The 24737-nt window shown below is 37.5% G+C and overlaps 1 protein-coding gene across 5 annotated transcripts in view; it reads right to left on the reverse strand.

Moving 5' to 3' along the window:
* The window catches only part of TRMT9B (tRNA methyltransferase 9B (putative)), a 126281-nt gene that overhangs the window by 79414 nt on the left and 22130 nt on the right, over positions 1-24737 (reverse strand). For all 5 annotated transcript variants that reach the window (XM_039378561.1, XM_027735963.2, XM_039378560.1 and 2 more), the window contains one exon: positions 22348-22613. The gene's annotated coding sequence lies outside the window, so the exon portion shown is untranslated. The remainder of the gene's footprint in view (positions 1-22347; positions 22614-24737) is intronic.

Consider the following 24737-nt stretch of genomic DNA (forward strand, 5'->3'; position numbering starts at 1 on the left):
TTCCACAGGTATACATCCAAAATAAAAAGTGACAATTTAGGTATCTGTTGAGATCTTGGTTCAACCATACTTTTTCCTAACCACAGTCAATGTTATTTGGATCAGAAGTGCAGAGGAGTACTCTGCTCATGATAAATACTTAATGCTGACACTGCACCTATATGTTTGTCATAAATTTGACTTTATAGTAATTTCTAACACAAGAGTTTCAACCAGTGAAAATCCTAATACCTCCTTGTTCTTGAAAAACACTGCAACGTGCTTAGAAAGGCTGTCTCCTGTCTGCAGGCACAGAAGTGATTCAAATACGTATCCCATGAGGTTTACAAGATAGGATCAACATCACAGAGCGTCTCACGAGGATGGCAGCTTCTGAAAGTAAGCTGTAAAGAGCTGTAAGGTTCCTTTTCCAAAATTTAGCCTTGAACTAGAACATAACATTGTCCAAAAAAAATTTCACATGTAGGGAATATATCGGAATATATATAGGAAATAAATAAGGTCATGTATAGGGAACAGAAAGGTACTTTTGTCTTGTTATTATGTAATTAACCATTTAGCCAGCTGCAGAAGTTACCATTATCTCAGTTCTGCTCAATACTAATATTTGTTTCACAACTGTCTTAAACAGACCTGTGAAATTATCCTAAATTTAAAAACAGAAAAGTAGCATAAGGCATGTAGGGGAAAAAAATCTCCATCATAAAATGGAATTTTTTATTACAAAGCTTTAGCAGATGGAGCAATCAAGTAAACTGCTATTGTAGCAGAATAAACAGTCAGGGTGGTAATTTTCAGCAAGGAGGTGATAATGCACAGCTGAAAGGGGGGCCAGGGTTGATACCTAGATCAGTCACTAGTAAAATAATTTGTAAAGCTACAGTCTCAGATTGAGACACACAAAACAAGCAACAAACAACAAAGATTCAGTCACTGAAAGGAAGAAGAGAAAGCAAAACCAAAAAAACAGGAACATAAAGTGACCAAACTGTCAGACTTGAGCCACTATCCCACAGCTTTCAAAAGTAACTCTTGTGACTTTAGATTTACTGAATTACTGCCTATACTGAAGTATATTATTAATAAGGAATTAACAGTATATCACAGAAATAAGCATCAAACTGCTCTTTTGTCCGAGGGAGATGATGCCTCTGCTCTTGTAAAGCCTGTTTAAGGCTCAGAAACTAAAGACAGGGCACTGCAGCCAGCCCTTGGGCCTCTGCTGCAGACTTGAAGCTTCTCTCAGCACCACACTGTGGGAGAAAGGGAATACTGCACCTTTCCACCGGCAAACTGTAGCATGCAACTAATAGCTTGCATTTCTTTAACTTGTTTGCATCTCTTTTCTTCTTATTTCTTTGTGAAGGGCTTCTTCCACTGCTTTTTAAACAACAGTAACAAAAAAGATTTAACTTATCCAAAATTTATTGATTCAATACACCTTCCTTACCAGCACCTGCCTTTCAGCCACAGCATCTGTTATATGCACGATATAATTTGCAAGACCCACCATCCCCAGAAACATACCCAAACATATAGGGGGCATCTTGATTGTCTTTTTCCCCTCCATTGCACAGCCTGGTGTGACATGCACTCCCACGTGAGATAATGTAAGGGCTGGGAGGCTGCCAAGCCCTCCTGTACCCCTTCCTATCACCTCTCTACACCAGTCAGATCCAGACAAGCTGTAAAACTGTGTAAGAAGTCTTATGGATGTCAGCAGCACTCAGTGTGGGTATAAAAGATAGAATCTTTTATACTGAGATGTAACAGGTTACCACACCCAGAACCTTATCTATTTATTTTGGAGACTAATAAATCAACTCCAACCCCAGTTCCACCCTGAACTCATATGCTAAGAAAATTTTAAACTCTCTCTGTCTATGAGCCACTGAAATGATGCCAGAAAGATAATTTCAGCAGAAATAGAAAATGTTATTTCCATTAAATGAAAAATTCTATTATTTGTTTGATTCCCTTTACCTCTGCTTTAGTTAGCTTCCAGAAACAAAGAGCAACCTCAGTCTTACACTGAGCTCCTTCAAGAAAAAAAGGATTCACTCACAGAGATATCTATGTTGGACTCTGCTGTCATTTTACTCTTCACCAGAATAAAACTTCACAAAAAATAGTCACTCTGCAAGTAAAAATACAAGTTTTTACTTGTATGGAAATATTCCTTCCTAATTTCCCAGAAAAATCTACTGTCCATCTTCATACCTGTCTCCTCTAATAACAACTAATATAACAAGAGAGAGCCTTGGATGCTTGTAACATAAGCCCACGTATGGGACAGAGGATAAGACTGTAAGATTTGAGACAGACACTGAGGATGAGAAATTTGAGACAGCTAAAACATTTTAATGCAATTACATAGAAGCTCGCTTAAGGTTTCCAATCAAAACCTGGCTGTTAATCATTACAATAACTAATAATTCACATTTGTGTAGTCTCTATCAACTTAGCAAACCTTTTCTTAAAAAAGCAATACCTTAAAATGGGTTAGATAACAAGCAGTAGAGTCACAAAGCTCACATATATGCTGAGGTTAAATAGACATGCATCTTTGTATTAAACCACAGACATCCTAATAAATAATTCTAAAGAGCAGTTAAGGCCTAAAATGCTTCTAAGTGACATTGTGCTGCAATGAGGCCAGTGCCCAGCAAAATCTCACTCAGTCTACAAATAATGGGAGATCCTGGCAGAAAGCTCAATACCAGCGTACCTCAATTTTGCAATACTTTCACCAGAAAGGTTCAAAACATGTTGACCTTCAGAACATCTTTTCAAGCTCCTCTGTTTGCTCTGGAGTTTAGCGAGACTGAGGTATCTGGGTAAATTGAAGGGGAGAAGAAGGTCTCTGTAATAGCTGAAGTAACCTTCCCAGGTCTCACTAGTATTGTTTTGCTCTGGGGTGGACTTCTTGTCACTGTCTAAACAGATATTAACCGAGTCTTCTTATACAGACAAGTGCTATTTTATATTTAGACATAACTAAAATGGACAGTTTCCAATAAGAAGCTTTTTGCAAATGAAATATTGCTAGCCCTAATATATACTACTCTCAAAAATGCAATCATTACAACAACAAAAGGAACAAAATCATCAAAACACTAAACAGAAAATATCAATCAAAAACGCTTATTAGAGCTATATTAATGGGGCAGTTGTCAGACAAGACTGTAGAGGTTAAACAGTCCCAGTGTTCTTCAGAAAAATTATACCTATTTCCTCCACAATTCCAGAAAATGTCACTTGCATCTCAATCACATGGCTTTTCCTCAAGCTCGGGGTGGACTGTAGGCAGCCCCAGCCCAGCGCCAGCGGGTGGCAGCAGCGACCCAGCGACTGCAGAAGACATGCTCCTGCTTATCAGTAATTCTCATTACCAACCCATATTAATATTCATCTTAAGTCTCCCTCCTTCCGTTTCTTTTGTATGTGGGTTTTCTTGGGTTTTTTTGTTTCAATTCCAATGGGAAATGCACCATATGAATATGCACACTGATTAATCAAAAGCTTTCATAACTTTTTTCTTCAACTAAGAAAACTAACCTTGAAATGGCCAGGCACAGCCATAAAGTACCAGTACGCTGGATACCACAACTAAAGTCACGTTTTCAATTACAAGGTAACATCTTCTAAGAAAAGGGATACAGCTCCACAAAATGTCTTCTAATTGCATGAAAGCTCTCATGTCACTATTCACTTTGCAAACAAAATACAGAAGTCAGGACTTCTCCACAAGATATTTGCTGAGAGGGAAGCTGGAGCCACACACAGATTTCTCAGGAGGTTGAGCAGATCAGTAGCCATCATTTTTAAATTTAATGGTATTAGTTAAATATGTACTGTGTCTCATTTCAGTATATATACATAAAACCCACAAAATTAAGCATTTTGTTGTTCAAATTCCAGAAAGTACCTATATACATATATATTCACTTTTAATTTAGACTAATTTTGAAGCAGGAACTCTGTCTCATCTGTACACATTTCTAAACATTTGTAATCCTTTAATGACTATCAAGCTGAACTACTTTACCAGAAACTTTTCTTTTGCACTGCAAACCTGTCTTGGCCCTTCTTATAAATACCTGAATTGCTGAATCTAAAATTAATTAATTTTCAATGTATGATTAAAGCTATTTTCTTATATATGCACTTCAAATTAATTGCAACAGACTAAAAAATTGAGCCATTATATAAAAAATTTGAATTGTAAGTTATTTATTTGAATGTATGAAGTCCCAGCCAAGACCCCTAGTAACAAATTTGGCAAAACAAAAAAAGCCCAAAGGCCAAACTTCCTTACTCACACTTGGTACATTTATCCTCACTTTGTCTTAGCTATTGATACTCTTTTCAAACACTGTTTTGACTCATTCCCCAATTCTTAACCAAACCTTCCCAGTCAAAAGAGGCTACAGGCACTCCAGAAAGGAGATCCTAATCAAAGTCCTCAGAACAGAAATGGGGCTTATGCACAAGAAGAAAAGCCACAGTCCTCTACAAGCTTACTCTGGTCACAGGGCTAACAGATAGGCAAAACAATTCACTAGGTCCAGGCTTTTGACTTTACACACAAATAAGGAGTAGTGGGACACAGAAGAACAAAAAGACTAGATACAGCTTGCAACAGTGGGATCTCCTGTGGGAGACCTGCATCCCCCACTTTCTTCTCAGCTACCAGTTCTGTAGAGGTGTTGAATTAACTTCAGCCTCTAAATCTGTCAGCAGGCTTCACCTTGCCTCCTCAATCTCTACTCCAACAAACCGTTAAGATTATAACACCTTTCTGTCCCACTGCTTGGTGCTCACCGATGACTCGCTTATCCTCCAACACCACGAGCAGCCTGAACAGAGGATCAGCTGCTAAAAAGAGCTGATTTGTTCTCTTCAGAAGGGTTAGTTTCCCACAGGATTTCCATGATCCTCTTCAGCTGAATGAGGACAACTCATCAATATAATCACATTGTTGACCCTGGATGCTGCTCAGCAGACGAATCAAATTCTTACTGGTTGTAGAGGTGGTCAGCTCTCTTCTACTTCCTGTAGTGAAGTTGTCTCCCTCAGCCGTGGTGGCAATGCTACCTGGCTGGCAGAAGTTCCTGGGGAGAAAGAGCCATTCCACCACAGCACCAGCTATGGATGAAAAACCTTCAATTGTCCTACTTTTCCCTGAGCTCCAGGTAAATTCGGGCTCACACTCATGCTCTTAAGCTGGCAAGAGCTGATTGCACAGGCAGTGCTCAGAGGTAGCAGTTATAAGACAGTAGAACCTCTCCACTTGAGGCATTGGGCTTTGACTCCTCCAGTGGAAGGATGTATTCAGTCTGCTGACCTGGACTCTGGCCTGATTCTTATGACTGTGCTAAATAGTCACAACAAGCAGGGAAACAGACTGCAATGGACAGTGGCTACAGAAGAGCCTGCCAAGCACTAGAGCGAGACTTTTGTTTTCTCAGTGATAAGAAAAGGAGAAAAAATAACAGTCACAGAAAAGTGAATGGAAGAAGTATTTTGTTTGAGAACAAGAACAAAACAGTAGTGAAGCGCCAAAGGACTTCCACTGTTCATGACCAGCAGAAAAAACTGTGAGTTCTTTCCCCTCCATGCCAATTCACTGAACAGTCACCTTTGAACCTGGGATTGCTGGTCTGCCAGTGAACCCTTACAACCAGGTTCTGCTGGTAGAGAACTCATCCACAGGCTTCCAAGAGTACTTATGTGGAGACAGAGGATATGAAGGGAGAGAGAGGCTCAGGTTGTATAGAACACTTCAGTAGAGGAAAAACATCTCTAAAAGAGGAAACTGAAACCATGATTAACAATGACAACAATCACTGACACAGCTTTTCACTTTGAGACGGAAAGAAGGGCTTAAAGTTTCATCAGGCTCACTAGAGCAATTCAATGAGAAACTGTTTGTATGTTTAAAGACGGGCCTTTCTATTGTACGCAGTGGAAAGTGTATACATATTATTATAATTTTAATTAAAATAACTTAGAATTTGTGAATATTTCATTGCTAATTGCTATGAAAAATATAATTACTTCCATGCTATAAAAGCCTAATCTGGCACTAATTAAATTATTTGTTTTCATTGTTTTTCAACCACATACATAACAAGTAGCCATCCTCTGTGATTTCATGAATTTCACCAAATCTTTTCTAGACTATTTCTCCAAATCACAAGCTTGTTTAACATCCACCATTAATCATTCTATGATTCCCCATTGTACTCATTTCATGGAAATGAGACTGCCAAATATTTCAGATATCGCATGTTAACAGTTCTGACTTGTGAACAGAGTACCAGTAGCGGAAACGAAGCCTGAGACTCATTTGCCTATTACACACTGAAAAGAAATTGTTCTATATTTCCTGTACTTGTTGCCATAGTTATAATCTGCTGGTAATTCTACAGACTTTCTGTTAACTAAGATAAACCATAAATATGCATTAAACTGAAAAACAATTCAACTATTTACATTAGAAATGTAATCCACTTGATTCGGTCCTTTAGCTGCAGTACACCAAGTCTGCAAAGGGGCTTACAGGTCTACAAATATCTAATTAAACAGATAGCAAATGAATAAAACCACTAACAACTGTAAGAGGAGGGAGAAAAGAATCAGAAACTCTCAACTGATAGTAACGGGTCCATCTAAATGTAGGTGTGATGAAAAGGATTTGGCTAGAAGTCAATCACATCTCTTACCCTCAGGTTTTTGACACACAAAGAAACAAAAATATAAATGCAATGAAATGGACACTGTTGGTCCAAATTCTTCTCTTAAGCAAACCAGAGATGCTGGTGATCATTTTTTTACTATTCTTCCACAAACACCTGAAAGATGTGACAATATATCCAAAATACATCACTGAAATTCAAATTCATTTTAAGTAAAAGGAGTAAAAATTCCTCCAGTTAGGATGAACTGCAGCATTTTTTTTTCAGAGTACTGGTAAAAAGTACTTTTGAATACTAACTTCTAATTCTTATAGTTCTAGCTTCTAAGGATAAAAAGGCTACAAAAGTGTTAATCCACAAATCCCTGTACATGCTGGTATGGGCAGATGCATTATCTTCTCAAGAACAAACTATTACAAATGTGGGAAAAAAGGACACAGCTGTATAATTATGATATTTAAAGATACACAGAAAATCCTCACCTCAGCCATTCCTACCACACTCACCACAAATCCAATGATGATGAGCCCTATAGCAAGTTGGGACTAGATTTTGAAACCTCCATAACAGTGGGCCACTGCTCATTTCCCATACTCATCCAGTGGTTTTGAGCCACATTTTCTAGCATTTGCACATCATAAGATAGGGATGGAAGGATATGGAAGAAGTACAAGAGAGAGGAAAATAATTAATTGGTAAGCCTCCTTTTCATCATGGGGCAATTTCAAGGACTGAGTATCAAGCAAAGATATATTGCATTTCTTTGCCAAGTTTGATGACAGCTTGTTAAAGCTACTGGGAAACCCTCTTTCAAAACAGTTTTAAAATATGTACTTTTTTAAGAGGAAGAACACCTTTTCATAAGATCTAACATACTTTAAATTTCTATTGCTTTGTATTTGTGGTATATAGGAGTATCATACACAAGAAATATTCTTATTCCCACAATTAGCACTTCTGTCTTCTCTTCTTAACGGGCTTTCCTTCTCAGAGTCTCTGAAAAATTTCATGGATGCCAATCCCCTTTTTTAGGGCACAGATACTAACCAAAGGAGAGCCCAGACTCTTTATTTTGACTTCCATCCAAACAAATGTCTGTAAATCACAGTGGTATGATAATAAAAAAGCAGAAAGCTCTTGTCATCCCTTCCTGTACCACATGAGATCATCACAGAAGTCTCTGCATCATAAACTTGCAAATTTATTTTGATTTTTTGCTAGTGATAATTTAAATGGAATATTTAATATAATTTAACGTATTTTAACAAATTTTGTTGTTATAACTACACCATGCAGAATATCTGCTAAACTGTGGTAAATAGATGAACATAACTATGACAATATGAGAGGACGTGTAACCTTTCAAAAAGGTTTCGCGGTCCAAAAAATTTCCGTTGGTCTTGAGTGGTCTTCACAATGCTTGGCAGAATACAGGCTCATAAAATCCATCTGACCTCTTCCTTATGACAAGTATAAAAGATTCATGGTTTTGGATCCGTCTTATTTGCAATATATTGTGCAGTAGTATCAGATAAAGCAACATGACCTTAAAGCAAGACTCATGTTTCACTTTTGCACCATAGAACATTTAACCTTTCAATACTACTGGATCTAAATTACTGCATAATGGTGGATCACTTCTAGCGAGCTAATACATATGCTAATACAACTTCAGATTCTAAAGACAGCTTTGGACTAACAGTCTGCAAAAAACTGAATCTGTCTCTGAAATAACTTCCATGTCTATCAGCAGAACTGAACTCCTAGTCATCCAAGAGTTTTTCTCCTAAGCCTTCTGCCACAGCAACAGACATTCTTTGTCCCATCCAGAAAGTGACTTGAACCTTTAGCAGACTTATGAACTGGGCATGGAATCAGTGCTGGAAACTGCTAAACAGGGATGAGGTTTGGACACTGCACAGAAAGGAACATCCATCACTGGAAATGTTCTACTAGAGACACCTTTCTATCCCTCTGTATGGGTGCTGCTGATTCTGGAGAGAGCCCTCCCGACAGCGCTGTGGGGAGGCCCCACTAGCACTGACTCCCCTTTCTCACACAAGCTGTTTTTAAGCTGAGCCACTACCACTTGTCTCCCACATGAGCTATAGATCCTGATGCTCCGTGACTGTGCCTGGCCACCAGCCCTGTGGTGGGCTCACACCCAGACCCTGACACACAGGCTGACTGTCTGGCCTGGCCTCAGCCCTGACTCTTCACTGTGGGCTTGCCTGGTGATTGCTGGACAATGCCTTACCCGGGGTGCCTGACCAGACCTGCCCTACTCACCATGCCCAGACACCACAGTCCTGCTCCCTGTCTATCCAGGCACTTCCCTCTGCTGGGCCTTGCAACCATGCTCGGCTTCTGGCTCACCTCCCATTGCAGAGCAGTTGGCCCTCACTGCTCTCTACGCTTTTGTTAATCCAGACCGTATAACAAACTAATCACACAGTTATGCAGGATGACAACTTTCTAAAAAGACTGAAGTTCAGCTATGTGGCCTGGGATTATAGTTGGGTGGGCAATATGTAACATGTCCAAGTTGCCCTTACATAGAAAAACAACATAGGATGTGTGGTTTCTTGACTGAAGTGAAACCCAATGGATAACTTTTCTGAGATTTGATCTGAACATAAATACTAGAGAAGTAAGATATTTGTTCAAAACCAGCGATTTAGCATTTTGTAACTTGTAACGTAGTTCCAGCTCCACAGATGAATGCTCTTCTGTGACTGTAATACTATGCTGAAGAAAAAATTACAATAGATCATTGTGAATCCAAAATGCTTTTTCCAATCAACCTTCAAATCTTTTCCAATCCTAGAAAGTCCTCTTTGGCCACCCATTGCAGGGTTTTTTTTTTTAAGAGTGCAAATTTCTCAACTCTTCAGTATACTGCAGGTCAGGTCTCCTCCCCTATGCTTACAGACACCAGTCTTATTCTCATCTGAGGAATACATCCACCCTGAGTCATGGGATAGGGGATGGGCCACAGCAACAAAGCATAATCAAGGAGTGCTGTCAGGGTTATCACCATTTTCAGACACTATCTCATTCTGTGGAAAACAAAGTATCCTGCATTTTGAGAGAATGGAAGCTCTCAGAGATTTACTTGTTTTGATCAAGTCAGTACCTGAAGGAGAACCTATAAGAATCATAGAACCATAGAAAGGCTTGGGTTGGAAAGGACCTCAAAGATGATCTAGTTCCAACCCCTCCACCATGGGCAGGGATGTCACCCACTAGACAAGGTTGCTCAGGGACCCATCCAACCTGACCTTGAACACCCCCAGGGATGGGACATCCACGACTTCTCTGGGCAACCTGTTCCAATGTCTCATCACCCTCACAGTAAAGAGTTTTTTTCCTAAAATCTAATCTAAATCTCTCATCTTGTAGTTTAAAACCATTCTCCCTTGTCCTGTCACTATCTGCCCACGTAAAAAGTCACTCTCCCTCTTTTTCATAAGTCCCCTTTAAGTACTAGAAGGCTGAAATGAGGTCTCCCAGGAACCCTCCCTTCTCCAAGGTGCCATTCTTCTCTGTCTCAGAGACTTGGTGTGCTTGGGGAGAATAAACACATCCAGCTTCTTTAATAACTGTTTCTGGGATTATAAGCGAGCAAAGAGGCTCAGAGGAACAGGTAAACCATAAAATATTTCATTCCTACCAAGTAGCAGTCAGAACCGGGTGTCCAACCTGAGAATATTCATAACGCGTAGTTCTTTCAGAGTTACACGGTGTATCTTGAAATCAGTTATATAAATTGCTTGTGTGGAAGACATTATCCAATGAACAGAAGAGGTTCACTGGCATAGGGCAAAGCTTTTGGCAGAATACAAGTGTACCTAGTCATGCTACAACCCCCATCTTTTCTTTGATCTGGCCAATTTTTTAATAATACAACCTATTTTTTGAGCTATCCTCTTGAAGTTGAAAAGGAGCTAAAACCATAGGTCAAGTGAAACCATGCCCCTGATTTCCTACATAAAGTTTTTCAATTGCAACTTGGTGTGATTTTTTCAAATTTGAATTATTATTAAAGTAAATAGACCACTAAAAGTCTTCAGGAAAATTATTTTCTCTTCTTAATGTAGCAAGGATCTCCTTAAACTCTGGTAGTAGAATTAAGCTTTCAGTTAATATTTACTCTCAAACTGGTTCTTAAACTAAAAACTTTATATTTGCTATGCTCATATGTAATGTAGGCTTCTAAACATGTAATAGCTATGAGATTAGCAAACTAGAAGATGTACATTTGGATGCAAAATATAAAACATCTCAACATCTAAAAAGAAAATTATAAAGTTTTAAGAACAGCTTCTAGTAAATATAGCAGGACATGAAGTAGATGTTATCAACAACTTTACAAAGCATCCAAGTTTTCCTTAGTACTGAAGCTTTGATACTTCGGAGCAAGAATTTCCAAAGTTTTATTAATGGCAAGACTCTTTATAGATGGGAAGTCAGGCAAGGGGCCGCAATAACAACATTTAAAGTGAAGCATCACCATAGTTCTGGTTAACTCTAGAAGAGGCATTGCTGCAGTTTTTGATGTCATAAAGACTAGTAAGAAAGGCTGGAGAAGCAGCTGAAGTCTCGAAGGTATGTGTCCCATCTCAGGATGACATTTCTTGACAGACACAGTGCTTCTGCCTCTAACTTTCACAGCCCCTACCCCGGGAGGAACCAGACAATAACAAAGGCCCAGCACTGTCTCGGTTCTCTCCTGACAATGACGACAGTTAAAGAAACGCTTGAAGAAATTCTGTTTCAAGAGCCCCTGCTCAGTAGGTCCACTAAAAATATTATAATGAGATTATTATATTTTTTCATTTAAAAACCCTAAAAGGTCATCTTCTATGCCATAAAAGAGGCTAATTTTTCAATGACGTTGAACTAATATTGACATGGTATCTCCAAATGTACTATCTAAAAAGAGAATTTCCTCTTTTACCAGATTTATGTGTTTTATAAGATGTACGATTTCCTTTTAAAAACTGATAACCATAACTAAAGCCTACTATAATCCTTTTAAAACATTTAAAAGAAAATCTGTAAAATGTTACAATAATATCTATACAAAAAACTAGTTTGAGAGTTTGACAGCAACTGTGTATTTCGAAAACCAAACATTTTTATACATTAGGTGACTGTGATCTCTTCTTGTCTATATTAAGATTTATCTGTTTTCTCAAGTAATAAAAAAGAACTGAAGGAACAACAAATGGTACTATTAATGTACAAACTGTCCATATAGCTTGAGTTTATATCTTTCTTTATCTTTTCTCCCCTCTCACTTTATTCTCTATTAGCAAGTCAACTTTTGCACTTGTTGGTGTGTGGAAAAGATTATACGCATAAACCAATTAGAGGATTGGAAGCGCATTCCTCCTATAAGCTAGAAAACTAGTTTACTCATGGTGAATGAGCTAATTGAGTACTAACAAGCTGGCAAGCTTTTTATATACCACCACAGACAACTAGAATAGTCAGGCACAGAATCTAATCTATTACATAAGCATTACACAAGGACATTAACTGGCTCTTTCCTGCAGCAATGCCAAATCTAATTCAGATATGCTCTGGGTTTCATTATATCACATCCTGCGTTAGCAGTTAATATGGAAGACATAACTGACACAGGTTATGTGTAAGAACTTATGCCAAATAAAGCATATTTCTGAAGAAGCTGTCAAGGTACTAAAAGCTAACATTGTAGTTCCACTGCACTTTTCTCGAGGTCAGAAAATTACTATGAATACTGGACTTCCTCCATTAAATCTTTATCAGAGTAAGCATTTACCTAATGATCTCAAAAAGCAATAAATTCTATTTCAGAAATTGATGAGCCTCAAGAGATCGAGAGATCTAGTTTAGAATGGAGCTTATTGTCAGAGATCAGCTGATGTATCAAGTCCACACTTAGCTCCTGCCCAAAGTGAATCCTCTGTCAAACGTCACTAATATATTAACAAGTAGCTCTTGTACAAATGTTCCCCCTTAACCTCTGCTAAATCCTGCTTATCCCTGGAACATGTCCCTGATGACAAGGTTGAGCAGCTGGACAAATTATGGCTCTGTTTTTTCATTTAACTGGAAAGGTTTTCAAAGAAATAATTAAACAATAAAGCAAACTGCACTTGGTGGGCATGTTTTTCTGAAATCTATGAGATAAAATCCTAAGTCTGAAAATGTCAAAGGCAGGGCTCCCTTGACAAAAAATAGTAGCAGTGGCCATGGCAGATCAACAGATTCAAAGGCAGATTAAAAGGAGAGAGCAGAAGAAGCAGCCTCTGAACATGGGTGTAATGTCAATGAAATAGACGTATTTTCCATCATCTACCTTTGGCTTTGCAAGGTCCTAGTTCCTTAGGAGTTCTACATAAATTGTGTACTCACACTTTTAAGTGAAAAAAAAAAAAAAAACAGGATGGGAGAGGGAATGGTAATTGGGCTCTGCATTTGCCTTGCTTCCTTTCTGTCATATACATTTTTAATCCAAGTTTTTTACCGATCAGGTTTCTATAGAAAAATTAAATACATTAATTGTGAAGAACGTGCTGTCCAGAGTGAACATCAGAAAGCGTTAAAGAGGGAAAAATGCTCTTGTATTCATCCTAACTTCAATAAATTGAGTCTCTAATCTTTTTTTGTGTTAGAAATCAGATCAGATACGGATCTAAGATTCACAAGACTTTCTAGCGAAATAAAATGCGAGAAAAAGCAAGCAAACCAGAGCTCTAATTTAACTGCAATAGCCCTAGGACTTAAACAGCAATAGAAGTAGAACAAGCCTAAAAACACAGAAAGATCAAAGAAAAAGCACTGTAGTGAGTCAAGGATGCAACAAGCAGTGAGCATAGGCATGTTGTCAAGGCCAGACTCAGCAATAAGAATCAGTCCAATTCCTTAAAGAGTGACACCACTTTGGCTAACAAAACAGAAGCAATAACAAACATGTTAGTTAACCTCTCTTTGGAATGATTATCATGCTGAATAAGCATATGTGATCTGAGGGATTACATCTGGTTTAGATCAACAACGAGAGACAAAGGAATCCCCTGGTGTATCTAACGGGCTGTGCATGAGAGGACATCTATTCCAGAAGTCTTACAGCTGCTTACATAAAATTATTCAGTAAAAATAAGTTCCATGCCATACCATGGTATTATTTTTCAGAATGCACAATCTCACTCACACGGCAAAACAAAAGTGAATCAGCAAATAATTTCAGAAGAGGCCTGTACAATCTAATCCTGCACTGTGAATGTGGGAGATGAAAGAAAGTATTAACAGAAACAAGATAGCATATGGGGCTGAGAGATATGCAAATATTAGAAAAATCACAAATAACCTCATACATTAGAGACAGGACTATGGTTTTCCAAGTCCCTATATAAAGATACACCATCTTCTGAGAATGCCCAGATACAAGAGAAAAAATATTGCAGAATGTCTAGAAACAGTATCTTCCTAAACCAGTACAAACACAAAACAATCCAGAAAGGAGGCTGTAATATATAATAAAGAAAAGAAACAAAAGAAGAACAAAAACCCCAACTCTAATAGTATTACACACAGTGACAGCTAATGGTTTTGACCAGCAAATGACACGCTGTACCAGAAATGCCTTCAAAAAACAGGGTACACCACCGTCTGCTTATGTAAGCATCCAACTGAAGCTACTTTTCAGGAACAAGTCTTAAAACATACATTGTATTTTCCTTCAACCATGAGGGGTAATCAGCAAGAACTATGTCTCTTGGGAAAATACGTACTAGATGCCAAAGCAAAATTGACTGTAGAACTGTGAGATCAGAATCTTTCCATAGGAAAATAAAACCAGTAAGACAATGCAGAAAAATAAAATTGCCAACAGTATCTATTAAATTTGAAATTAAAATCTGGGTGTTATAGAGTTAAAACATTATTTCCCAAGAGATCTATATATACTGTGCTTTACCTGAATGTTGAACAATCAAAATGCTAAGCGCTATTACAAGGAGAGACTCAGTGGACGTAACTCTTAAACCAGGAGAATATTTCCAAAATTACTCTTAGGTCTGTGGACAACAGAAGAAGAACTAAAACAACACCATTTGTCCTGTCATCACAAAACAATGACTCTCTCTTCTCTTCCTTTTTGTTTTCTTTCTTCTACTGCAAGAATGAAAATAGAAACTAGCTGCCTGAAACAGATGCACCAAGTTTCTTAAGAGGTAAATTAAATTAGGGATATGCAAGCATGGTAGTTGTCACAACAGCAAATTCTAAGACTCAGGATAGTATTGAATTAAAGATAACTAGGCTTTCAGAAACATCACACGATGCCTGCAGATTATGCCAGTTCTGAATTTACTAAAAAAAAAATCCTCCAGTGCAATTGCGGAATTTCACCTGATTCCTTACACTACAAACTTTGTATATTTTCTAGTGGGAGAGCAACTAGCAGCATATTCCTTAGCAGCATTCTTCAAAACAGAGCAGCACTGAACACAAACAGAAAAAGCACTTAAACCAGCCTAGCACGTTTTAGACCTTTCTTGGTAGGCACTAAATTTTATATAGGGATTGACCTTAAACTACCACTCACTCGTCCATATTCAAAGTCCTAGGTGTCTCATAACATGAGATAAACCATATTCATAACAGATAAGCTTTCATCTCTGAGTTGTTTATTGTATCAAACAACGTCATTATGGCTGATAAACTCTCCACTTCCGTGCCTGCAGTCACTTTGCAAGACATGGAATAGAATAGAATTGTTCACGCAAGACATGATAAATGTATTATTCTTGTACTACAGGAAAATGCTTACCAAAAAAATCCAAAATTAAAAAGAAAGAGCAGATGGAATACTGAGCTAAGTCATAAACTACTGCAGAAAAGGCAGGACAAAGATAATGATCAGAACAGGATGAAGAAATTTCAGAACCAGTTCTGAAAATATATAGGCCAGTTCCCTGACAGAATTCCAAACTGCAAGGAGAGATATAAAAGATAAATAAAGAAATAATTTGGAAGTTTGATGCGTTTGCTCTCACAAGAGTAAGTGTAATTGAATTCTTAACTAGCATTTTCACAAACAGGCCGTAGTAATAAGAAAAAATTATTTTCTCTCTATCTGGCCAGCAGAGCTAATTTTCATAATTTTGTTTTTTAATTGCTGCAGTAATCAGACTGTTCAACACTATTATCAATGTGGTGCTGACAATGAATTTTTTTTTAACCTCCAGTCACAAGAGCAAAAAGCTTTTGTCAGTTATCTTTGAATTTTCTCTTAGACCTTTGATTTTACATACACCACATCCAAACACATAACTTCTCTGAGATATTCAGTATATTCAAAACAAAACAGGATTATTTATAAAGCATCATAATTTCATTTTGCCCAACTACCTTTTCACCTAGATTTTTGTCTGACTTCCTCATATCTAAAAAAGAGAAGGAATACTGATGTTTGAGGGAAAGATTAAAGAAAAAAAGCAAGTGTCTCAGCAGCAGGAATGATTTTTGTCTTCCTTGATTAGCAAGCAAAGAAAAATTAGCTATCAAAATATGCATTGTTTTGAGGCATCTTCAGACAGATTTCAAATTTCTTTCCCTCTCTGTCATTATTAGTTTGGTAAGCAACATCTCACCTGCCCACACAAGATCCTCCAGATCCACTCCTGGTGAGACAATATCCAACTGAATGGAATAAGGGAACTGGCCTCACATATTCCTGTTGGTCTAGCCACAATCTTAAAAACCCAAAATAGAAGTAAATAATTTCGAAGGAAAAATTTTAAACAATATAGCCAAACCTTTGTAAGGCCACTGGTTTTGTGTCAGTCTTCAGGGTTTCATTATGCTTTAATAAAAAAAATAAATATCAGCATTAACTGAGTATGTTAGACATATTTTTTTAATCTAGTCAATTGCAATGTAGAACTACTCAAACAGAAGACTTCACAAAAACTGAAAACAGACAGTCTTGCATTTATTGCAAACACAATGTTTTGTCCACACATCCCAAACAAACTCTCCCCTTAGTCTCCAAAGCCTCACTGACTGTAATACTCTACAGGATTTCTACTCACTCCTCTTCCACGCCTCCTCCCATTCACTGTCTGCAAGACAAATTTTCAATTTAATCTCCATAAGATAACTGAGACACACTTTGGAAAATCCAGGATTTCATAATTTAGGTGTCTCTAAAATAAAATTAATAATAGAACAGCTTTCCTATCTATTATCTGAGCTCTGCAACCGCAGACAAACAATATAGCAGCAATTTATATCCATGGAAAGATGGAGAAAATAATCCTGGAAACCATTTCCAAGCACATGAAGGGAAAGAGGGTGATTGAGAGCAGTCAACGTGGGTTTGCAAAGGGGAAATCACGCTTTACCAATCTGATAACCTTCTAAAATGAGGTGAATTAGCCTCTTGGATGCAAGGAGAGAGCAGCTAAAGCTGTTTACCTCAACTTTAGTAAGGCTGACCCTATAACATCCTCATAGACAAGCTGACAAGTTAAAGGCTAGATAATTACACAGTGAGAGAGATTGAAAATTGACTGAATGGCCAGGCTTGGAGGGTGGTGATCAGCAGCGCAAAGTCCAATTGGAGGAAAGTCACAAGTAGTGTAATCCAGGGATCATTACTGGGGCTAATACTGTTTAACAGCTTCACTAATGATCTGAATGATGTGACGGAGTGCAGCTCAGCAAGTTCACAGGTGAAAAACTGGAAGGAGTGGCTGAAACACCACGTGGTTGTGCTACCACTCAGTGGGACCTTGACAAGTGTGAGAATTGGTTCAAGAGGAACCTCATGAATGTTAATAAGGGGAAATGCAAAGTCCCGAAGAAGACTGTGAAGAAGAATAAACTCAGGCATCATATACACTAGGGGTCAAACTGCTGGAAAGCAGCTCTGCAGAGAAGGCCCTTGGGGTCCCGATGGACAACAAGCTGACCATGAACCAGCAGTGCACCTTCAGAGAAACAAAGGCCAACACCATCCTGGGCTATGAAGAGCAATGCCTACAGGTCAAAGGAAGTGATCCTTCCCCTCTATTCAGCACTGGTGTGGCCATAATTTGGAGCACTGCATGACCAGGTCTGGGCTCCCAAGTAAAAGAGAGACATGGACTTAATGGAATGAGTCCAGCACAAAGACGATTAAGGGACTGAAGCATCTCTTGTATGAGGAGAGGCTGAAAAAGAGGAAAAAGGAGGAAAAAGCTCAGGTTCATCAATAATGGGTTGGGGGGGTATAGTTCAGTGGCAGAGCATCATCCATACTCATCATGAGGGAAGTTGTACTAGAAGAACTTTAAAGGTCTCTTCCAACCCAAACTATTCTATAATTCTATAAATACTTGATGCGAGGGAACAAGGCTGAGGGAGCCAGACTTTGCAGTATTGGCCAGCACCAGGTCAAGTTGCAATGGGCACAAAGAAAAACACAAGAGAGTTCATCTGAATACAAGACGACACTTTTTTACTGCGTGAGTGGTCAAATACTGGCACAGGTTGCCCAGAGAGGCTCTGAAATATCCACCTGTGGCGATATTAAAAATCTAATGACCACAGTTCTGGACAACTGTTTCTAGCTTACACTGCTTGAGCATGGGGGTTAGTCAAAATGATCTCAAGAGTTCCCCTTCAAACAACGTGATTCTGTGATTTTCTTGACATACATTAAGACTAGAAACAGTTTTTCCCAAGTGCAAGGCAATGGTCCTAGTACCAGGGGATCGGTTGTCAGAATAGAGACTTTCCAACCTGCCTATCTGACATAGGCACATGAATGAATAAGTGAAGTTGATGAGTCAAGGATATCCTAAAAGCAGAAAAGGGTGTTTTCAGATAAACCCCTGGGCTATTGTCCCTGCTTATATTAAAAGGAGATTGGTAAGGACATGCTTTGAAGAGTTCTATTACTGAGTGGATAATTATGTAAGTTGCATACTGTACTACTGCAATTTTAATAGGGAACACACTGTCAACACCATCTTTATAGGCAGCAGACTACAATCCCCAGGCAAGATAAAATCTGCTTTTTTCACCAAGTTTCTGCAGGCATTGTGGAGCAAGCTGACTTGGAAACTGCTGCCTAGTGCCTAGAGGAAGATAATTCTTACAGCTTGCTTCACAGGCCTGGTTGGAAGTCAGCTGAAACTTGGGAGGAACCAGAAGCAGATGACTTGCTGATTTGTGTTACCTTGTCTCTTTGCTTTATGCTTTTGCCTTGTTAGCAAGGTAGCAGGTTTTAAAATCATACCTAACTTATTTTCCAAGACCTTGAGAAACTATGACTTTGATACTGTGGGTTTTGGCACGGCTGAAAAAAACCCAGGAAAGTGCTTGATATTTCAATTCCAAAATGTTATCTCTGCATAATCTAGAGTATGAATTTATAAAAGGCCGGCTGTTACATGTTATGCAACTCTAACCCAATATTTAATTGCATTTAAGGAATTTTGCACTCAGTAAGGGGATATAAACTGAGAATTACCCATACAGACAGGTTTTACAGCAGAACAGCCCATACCCTATATTACCACTTATAATTTAATTAAACAAATAATTGCTGCTAGAATATTGCAGTACTTGTCAGATCATTCATCATCTGCTGTTTTATCAGCAATGATATAAAAATTAGCCAACAACCATCATTACTTGTGTATATTTAGGAGGAGGTTAATTTCAACCAATCAAAAGGGATTTCATAATTAAAACATTTAAAGATGTGCAGGAATCCTGACACTTCAAAAATTCTAAAATTATGTGCATGAGAAAGGTAAGAGATTGTACATACAAATGATGAGGTATTCTCTTTATACATAAAAATAGAGCTGAAAAGCTGAAGATTTATGTAAATGGATTAGGAAAGCTGTAGATTTCTCTCCCATTTGCTTTGTTTGCAGATTTCACAGTGCCTTGATGTTACAGCAATAAACCAGGATGACTGTGTTTAGCCCATTTACCTTCTCTTGCAAGGACAAATCCACATTAATCATCTCTACATAAGGAAGAACAGCACAAAAGACCACTGCAGCAAAGTATCAACATAAGGGTTGGATGACTTAATACAAACTGTGTTGTCTGGCAGGAACTTGCAGTATCCGGAGCTACACTTTCTAGTTTTGGCATGGCAGGGAATATACTGCCCTGTTCTCAAAAACTCATATAACTTTATTATGAAATGCCAATATCAGAATAATCTGCCAACCACATTTTAAAACCACAGTATTTACAAAGTGATGTAAGATGAATTCCACTTTGATTTCAGATTCACAATATACAAGAAGGTTTCTTATACTGTCTACTTTTAAGGTAACAAAATATTTTTAGGTTATGATAGTTCTCTACATACACAACATGTCCTAGAAGAAACAGTAAGAAACTTAACATATGCTCTGAGCTCTGCAAAATGCTACTCCCTGCTCTGTAATATGCTACCTACTAAGAAATAGGCTTTAAAATACCTGGTGAGGGTGAGAGGGTGACAAGAAACATAGAATAAGAGACAGAATTTCTTCATAGTTACTTTCACTAGAAAACATGCAAAGACATCAACAAAGTAATATTGATTGCAGTATCACTAATTCACTAATATCACAATATATCACAATATGACTAATAGGTTGCCCAGAGAAGCTGTGGATGCCCCATCCTTGTGGGTGTTCAAGGCCAGGTTGGATGGGACTTTAAGCAACCTGTTTTAGTGGGGGGTGTCCCTGCCCATGGCAGGGGGGTTAGAAATAGATGATATCTAGGGTCCCTTCAAACTCAAACCCTTCATGATTCTATGACTGTAATTCTCCCATGATTTTTACTCTCAAGATCTTTCATATTTTGCCACCCCATCCCAAAGGAGATGGTAGCAAAAAAAACCATGAAGATGAAATCAACAGCTCCTAAGCCCACATGGGTGGGGTGCTAAGGGGGCATAGAAGCACAAGCCAAACAGTGGCAGCTCAACAAGTTTTAAAATATTCTAGCTATATTTAAATAATGTGACAACTGCTTAATTTTGCAAGCATCAATACAGGCCAACCTTGACTGGAAGGCAAAGACATTCTATGTTTGTAATATTTACCTGAGTATGAGCTTAGTAAGCAGACCCAGATTTGAACAAATTTCACTGCTGAGAAGTCAGCAGGTACCACATTTAAACAGGGCATGCAAATGAAAGCTATTATTATTCTTTGCTAATTGTTGAGTTTCCAAGTGACCTCAGTATTTTACTGTAAAAGACAGGAATAATGAATTATCTCAGGTTGAAATGTAAAATAAATGGGAGTATATCAGAGTATATTATAATTCATAGTTCCCAAACTACACTGTAACTCCTGATTTTTCAATCATCCTTTCCTCTTTAGAGTTTTATAAAGCCTCTTCAGAAACAGTTTTGTGATTGTGTTTATTCTGCCTGTTGAAGAAACTGTCCAGTCATTAACAGCTCGGTTTGTTGAGGTAACACTGACAACATGACATTTGATATTAGACAAAAATTGTAAATTTGATGTTAGAAAGTTTTGCCAGGTAAAATATATCAGTGCTATACTACTGAAATAATCTGTAAATAGTTCTTAAAACTGATATTAAAAAGTTATGGCAGTGCTATGCTGGCCACAGTGTTCTAAGTGTCTTCTCTAATAAGCAAGGAAATTCATAGTTTAATTTAATAGTGTAGCATGCCCTGAGGAGAGAAAAAGTATTTTCAACAAAGAGAAAACATCTGCAAAGACACTTATTTATAGAGCCATGTGATAAACAGACTCATGCGCTCATTAAGTTAAAAAAAAAATAACATTCTTTTCTGATGAATTAACAAAGCTACCATGTATCGTAACTTAATAAATCTGAGTTTCAAGATTTCTCATTTCAAGATTTCTCATGTATTTCTTTGGCTTTCCTTTCCTTTATGTATCAACCTTCTCAGTACTGTAACGTAATTCACTATTCTGGTTTGAAAAGCAGTCAGACATGTTTTTAATTTCCACCACAAGCAAACTAAGCTTTGTTAACAAGTGGACTTTCTTCTGTATAGCACTTTTAAATCAAAGATTGCAAAGGTTAGCATGAGGAGAATCTACAGAGCCAGAGAACTGAAAAAAAACCAAAATGACTATTTTTTATTTTATTTTCTTATGCAAGCATCACGGCTGAGATCCAGTTCTCCTACTCTGAAAGCTATTCTGAGTCAACAACACAGTAGACATTTTGGAGAAGTTACAACAAATGAAAAATATGAATTCTTATTACTGCATCTTATACCTTACAAAAAGGTTCTGTTTCAAGAAAATTTTTACCAAAAGTTATTCAGAAAATACTTGCAAAACCAGAATAACTAAGAAAATATGCTTTTTCCTTTGACTTTTTTGGACACCAAATATGCTGTCAGAAGGCAACTGGCTAAGCAACAACTAGCAGGGTCATACATGTTTGCAGATATAATGTTTAGAATTGTAGGCAGGAAAAAAAAAAAGAATTCAATAAAAATAAGGTAGATAATTCTCAGTCTGAAGAACAGGAAAAAGTTTCTCACATGTTTGGACTTCTGCTAAGGGACAGTTTGTCAAGGAATACAATTGCAACTCTCATCCTGGGGCATTTAAAGTGCAAAAGCTGAATTACTCACAGTAAAGCACAGGCAGGGAGAGGGACTGCAAGGCCCAAAGACCCATCTTGTCTTCCATGACTTTACAGCAAAGTTACTAGATGTGAGCTCCAGCTCATCTCCCAGGTTTAATGAAGAATCAGAATCAACTGTTACAGAATCACTAGTTTTTTAGACACGTTCCTCCTTCAGACCACCATAGCTTTGGTGAATGCAGATCACTCAACAGGAAAGTCAGGCAAGTTTTGTGGGACAAGTGTTATCTTCTACAAGACCACCTGACGTAGCTGGAAAAAAAAGAAAACAACCAAGTTTAGGGCACACCATTATTTCTTCTGGTTTGAAAGGGCAAATAAAGGTTTGAACAAATGGATCCAAGTTTATTTTACCTATTTTTTAAAACTGCACAATTTCGAAGAAAAATGTGATTCCTCTACGGCAAGGGAGAGCCAATGAGGTAATTAATATGGCAAAGAACAACACAGAGAAACAGAACTACTACTGGTAATATTAGAGGTTCTTGTGAAAGACAAAGAAAGAAATTATGTGGAAATTATTACAGATGTTAAAAAAAATTAAACACAAATAACCATCATGGAATTCAAACGTCATGAGACACAAAACTGATTACTGTTTCCAAGAAAATATCAAGAGAAATAATTTTTTTGGTAATTCCATTCCAGATAAAAGAGTGATTTATTAACACTGAAGAATTGTACAATAACTGAGCCCTGAAACCACTCGGTAAATCATTTAACAGAGTTTGGCAAATAGTATCAGGAAATGCTTAAAAAATGTCTCTCCCCTTCAAGACACAAATCACTGCATTATGAGTCTGAGATACTAAAAAATTCTTTTTGTTAGCATTATTTATTATAAATAATAAATATGAACTATTCCAAATTTTATTTAATTTCAAGTTACTAAAACTTTTTCTACATTTTAAATTTATATCTTTTAATCTTCTTGTTTTATTTATTTTTCCCAGAGTTAAACAGTTGATCACATACCAACTACAGGAGCTGACACGGAAATGTAAGGTACAGCAGGAAGTGACATAAGTAATTCCTTAGGTAAGCTCTGATCCTCTATCAGGGTCAAAGCATGAAATTTCTAATAAAACACTATTTCAGAAAATAACATTTTTCAGATGAGACTAAGATTCTTATCCTAACAGCTTCAGTAAATTTTAAGAAGTTATTGGAAGAGATACCCATTCCAATGTCAAGATGTGAATCTCATGTAAAGGTGCATTTTTTGTCTCTCAGATCTTTGCACTGCAGTATCAACTAGGCATTATGCATTAATTCATGTCCTAACAAGTCATGTTGCTGACATACAGCAGTTTGTTCCACCCCAAAGGGGGGGGCGGGGGGGGGCAAAAAACCTCAAGTGCATAGTAAATTATTTAATAAATATATCTTGAGATGAAAGGTACATAGAGAATGCAAGATAAAGACACATCTTAAAGGAAAAATGGCTTAGGTACTGTTACAAGTATAATCAAAGCCCAGTTAGGCCTTCAAAGACTGAAGTCATACAAACACAACCTCAGAAAGTCCTTCGGCACTGTGTAATGGAGGTATGCTCCATGGTAAATCTTACTTTATTGCTCTGTAATGGCAGTATTTTTCAATGTTGTACTTAGCAGTGCTAACACCATTCAATAAAATCATTTAGTACTAAATAGGGCTGTGTGAGAAACACCAAATAGCACCATGACCAGGAAGGACACCTGTCAAACATGTCACACTGTTTCCCTTATATATTCATCTTATAATGTGAACTCTGATTATATTTATATTCTGTTGCTGTAAATTAGTTTCCTCTAATCAATATGAAAAGTTGAAGTTTTTCTATGACTTTTCTCTTTCCACAGAGCTTTGCTCAGACAGCCGTTGGTCTATTACTGATATTATTCCAGCAAAAGCACATTATCATTGAATAAACATGAGCTGCCAGAAATTGTGGATTTGCACAGAGGTATTGGGAAATCTGTGAGTAGGCTTTATTATATGTAAGACAGACTGCACAAAGGATCACTACTCAATGAGCCAAAACTTAAGATCTTAAGAGTTGCTTAAGAATACTTTTTGAGAATACAGATCTCTAGGCTTTGCTAATATGGAAACCTTATTTGAAGTATAGTTTAGCTATGATAACTTTATTATGAAAAAATGTTTGTTTTATAAAGATTAGGTATTGATTAAAAAGAGTTCCTTCTACAAGTATCAAATACATATTTGTATTACTTAAATAGACTGTAAACCAACAATGTAATTTTTCTTACTAAAACCAGGTTAGATGTACTGTAAGGGTCCTGCAAGACACTGGAGAATACCTCAACATCTTAATTCTTCTTTTTATTCTTTTCCAATTCTTCACTGACACGCTCTTGCACAACAGCCTCC

The sequence above is a fragment of the Pipra filicauda genome, unplaced genomic scaffold (assembly GCF_003945595.2).
Source record: "Pipra filicauda isolate LSUMZ 115617 unplaced genomic scaffold, ASM394559v2 scaffold140_size2443280_pilon, whole genome shotgun sequence".
Lineage (NCBI taxonomy): Eukaryota > Metazoa > Chordata > Aves > Passeriformes > Pipridae > Pipra > Pipra filicauda.